Source organism: Cicer arietinum, chromosome 6 (assembly GCF_000331145.2).
Source record: "Cicer arietinum cultivar CDC Frontier isolate Library 1 chromosome 6, Cicar.CDCFrontier_v2.0, whole genome shotgun sequence".
In the NCBI taxonomy this organism is placed as follows: Eukaryota; Viridiplantae; Streptophyta; class Magnoliopsida; order Fabales; family Fabaceae; genus Cicer; species Cicer arietinum.
Genome location: NC_021165.2, coordinates 38,612,662 through 38,616,552, shown reverse-complemented (window position 1 = coordinate 38,616,552; position 3,891 = coordinate 38,612,662).

Genomic DNA, 3,891 nt, shown 5'->3' with positions numbered 1-3,891 from the left:
CCAATCGGTGCTAAAGGAGTAGTACCTTCCTCTGAATTACCATTGAATGCATTTATCCCTCCACGATACTTATGACTAAAAGGTAAAAATCTATGATGTCTAAGAAATACGTTCTTCTTACAAAGTTTTAACTGCATCCAATATGTACTCTCTTCAGATATAGGACATGCACACTGAACTTTAATGCTATATCCTGATAAATTACCATATGCTGGAAAATCATTAATTGTGTCGAACAACATAGCTCTCGAATTGAAATATTCTTTCTTATACCCATAAAAAACTTCCACACTTGTCTCCCACATATTTTTTAAATCTTCAATTAAAGGAGTCAAGTATACATCGATATCATTCCCCGGTTGTTTGGATCCAAAAATTAACAGAGACAATGTAAGACCCATAATTTTAAAGTATAGTTTATGTATTTTAGTGTATTTTGGTATTGAACTCGAAGGCTTTTTTGGCCAAAGTTATTAATATTTTGGAGTTTATATGACCAAAAAGATATTTTGATGCCGGTTAGAATTACTCGTCGATGAATAAATTAAATTAGCTGTGGTGAATCTTGTACGAAGAATTTAATGCGTTACGGGTGAAATGAGAATTTAACAAATATCTAGATTTAGAGATATTTGTTAAAAGTAATTAATATATATATAAATATCTTTATGTATATATTTGTTTAGGGAGAAAAGAAAAGGATATAAAAAGGAAAGAAAGGAAAAACAAGAGAAAGAAAGACAAAGGAGAGAAAACAGCATTTTCCATCCTCTTCCTCTGCCTCGCGCAAAGCTTCTCCCTCCTTCCTCCATTGTTATTCATTTTTTTTTTGCTTTCTTTGCTTCCTTTTGTTCAAGAATAGAAACCCAAGGATTAGTGGGTAAGAAAGCAAGGATTTCTCAGCTTCATACTTCCTCGTTGTTTCGAAAACGAAGAAAAATGACGTTAGGGATTTCAAAACCGTCAAACACAAACCTCCCCATTTCATCTAGATCTAAGCTTCGTTTCGCAAAGAGATAGAAGGGAAAGTTGCTCACTACCACGCTACGGTGCTAGGGAACCAACTTTGGAGGCGACGTTGCGAGCGGAGATTTTACCGGATTTACTCGCGGTACCGTAATCGAACGTTAAAGCTAACGTGAAGGTAAGGGCTCCTTCCAAACTTCTAGTTTGCATTTAGGGACTTATCTGTGGTTGTGTGGAAAGGTTTTTGGTTAGGGTTAGAGTGTTGATTTGGGGGAAAATTAATCTAAGGCTTTATGGGTAAAATCTTAGAGTTAGGTTTTGGTTATATTGATGAATGTTTCGTGGAAAATGAATTTAAACTCATTTATGTATGATTTTGAGTAAATGAAATTTGATGTATTTTAGTGTTATGTTGGGTTGATTCGTGTTCATCGTGTTTGACGTATTCATGATTAATGCTTATGTTGGATTTTGTGGAGAAATGAATTGATGTGTTTTGGTGTGAGTTGTGGATTGGATTTGATAATAGGTTTGAGTTTGTTTTGTGTGGAATTTGAAAACCATTAGAGTTAAACGAGTATTAAAAATGGGGAATCTTTTAATATCTCGGTTTACTTAATGTGTGTTTGGGAAAATCGTTTTAAGTTAAATGAGTATTAAGAATGGGGAATCTCTTAATGTCTACGTTTACTTAATGTTGGCGTGAAAACCATTAGAGTTAAACGAGTATTAAAAATGGGGAATCTTTTAATATCTCGGTTTACTTAATGTGTGTTTGAGAAAATCGTTTAAGTTAAACAAGTATTAAGAATGGGGAATCTCTTAATGTCTTGTTTACTTAATGTTTATTTTGGAAAATCGTTTAAGTTAAAAGGTGGTACATTTACGATTTACATTTTTGGTGGATTGTGCTGACCCGTGATAGGTGGCACCTCGGTAAACAGTACTGGTCTGTGATAGGCGGTACGTTTACGATTCCCGCTTTTTCTTTTAGTAAATCGTGTTGACCCGTGATAGGTGACACCATGGTAACTGTACTGACCCGTGATAGGTGGTACATTTACGATTTCCGCTTTTTCTTTTAGTAAATCGTGTTGACCCGTGATAGGTGACACCATGGTAACTGTACTGACCCGTGATAGGTGGTACATTTACGATTTCCGCTTTTTCTTTTAGTAAATCGTGTTGACCCGTGATAGGTGACACCTCGGTAAACTGTACTGACCCGTGATAGGTGGTACGTTTATGATTTACGCATTTTAGTAAATCGTGTTGACCCGTGATAGGTGGCACCTCGGTAATTGGTACTTTGGCCTGCGATAGGCGGTACAATTATGATTTACGGCCCTTCGAGGAGGGTTTTGGTTTGGAATTCCGAGTCCATGCATTTTGGCATATACGCATCGCATTAGGGTGCTTGGCACACGAGTCGTGTTTGAATCAAGTTATGATTGAGTGTTATGTATTGATTTTGTGTGTAAGTGTGACTGATTGTAAACTATTTCGAAACTCAAGTTGTCGTGGTAATTGTGTTGGAATTGCTATGTGTTATGTATTGATTATCGTGTGTAATTGTGATGGATTGTAAAACTTTTTCGAAACCCAATTTGTCGTGGTGATTGTGTGGGAATTGCTAAGTATTTAGATTTGGAGTTGTGTATGAATGGGATTGAATTAGTTTATGTATTTTTTGAAGGATAAGCAGGGAAATCGATTTCTTAATCGATTTGGAAAGTTACAGGGGCTCAACTATTTATAAAATCAATTTGGCCATGCAGGAATTCAGCAAAACTGACAAAAATCGATTTGGAAATCGATTGGCATTAAGTCAGGGGCTCAGCTATCCTGTCAATCGATTGAATTAAGCCCAGAATTCAAATTTTACTAAAAACCTTCAGGAAATCGATTGGCTTAGTAGAAATTCTTATTTTGAGTTAGATAACAGATTGCTCAATTGATTTATCAATGTCTTGGTTAGTTATGTATTACTTGATGGATTGAGAACTTTATTTTGACTTCATTTTTATTTGGCAAATGTTATATGAACTTTTAGCATATGGAAAACCCTTTTAAGGTGCATGCTAAGTCGAAATGTTATTTTGTGTATTTAAAAACTTAAATGTTATGTGTTAATTGTTAATTTCGGTTGGTGACCCTTTACAACTATTGTGGGAATCTGGGCTTTGCCCTCAGATGAGAGCCAGGACGATCCTAGCGGTTCGTACCTTACAGATGGGAATGTAGATGGGATTGCTTGACTGGAGCTATGTTAGGAGGATCTCAAGGGGCGCGTGGAGATCACTCAGGGTGTATAGCTATAGTTTTTTTTGAAGAATGATCAGATTAGGATGACATAGAGGGAACAAATGTTTTTTTTGGATTACGTTATTTTGTTGAATGGGTTCCATGTATCATCTATTGTTGTGTAAATACTTTGGATTCATATATTTTGAGAAACTTTTCCGCTTCTTGTAAATTATAATGACTCAATTATTTACCCAAAGGTATTACCTTATTTAATTCTCTGATTTATTTGAATTTCTTTTGAAAAAAAAATATACCCTCGCTTTGAAAATCGAGGTGTTACATTGTGGTATCAGAGCTTTGGTTTGGTTTTCTTTGGGGGCTGTGGAGCCTTGGTTATAGATTGTAGGTCAATCTGTAGGTTGGGAGTTGTTATCTGATCATGCGTCGGTTTGGGTGGTTTGAGTTGTGAAGTCCAAAATAATTATTATGTGTTGATGTGGTCGGAAGTTAGTTTTGGAATTATTTGAAGTAGTGTTAAGACTCTACTTGATGATGGTTTTATAGGAAAACCATGCTGCCAAGAAGGAATGACGCTCCGAGAGCCAATGCTAATAGGGATGATCGAATGGCGGAGGCCATGAATAACATGGCTGCTTCTGTTGCTGCACAGACTGCTGC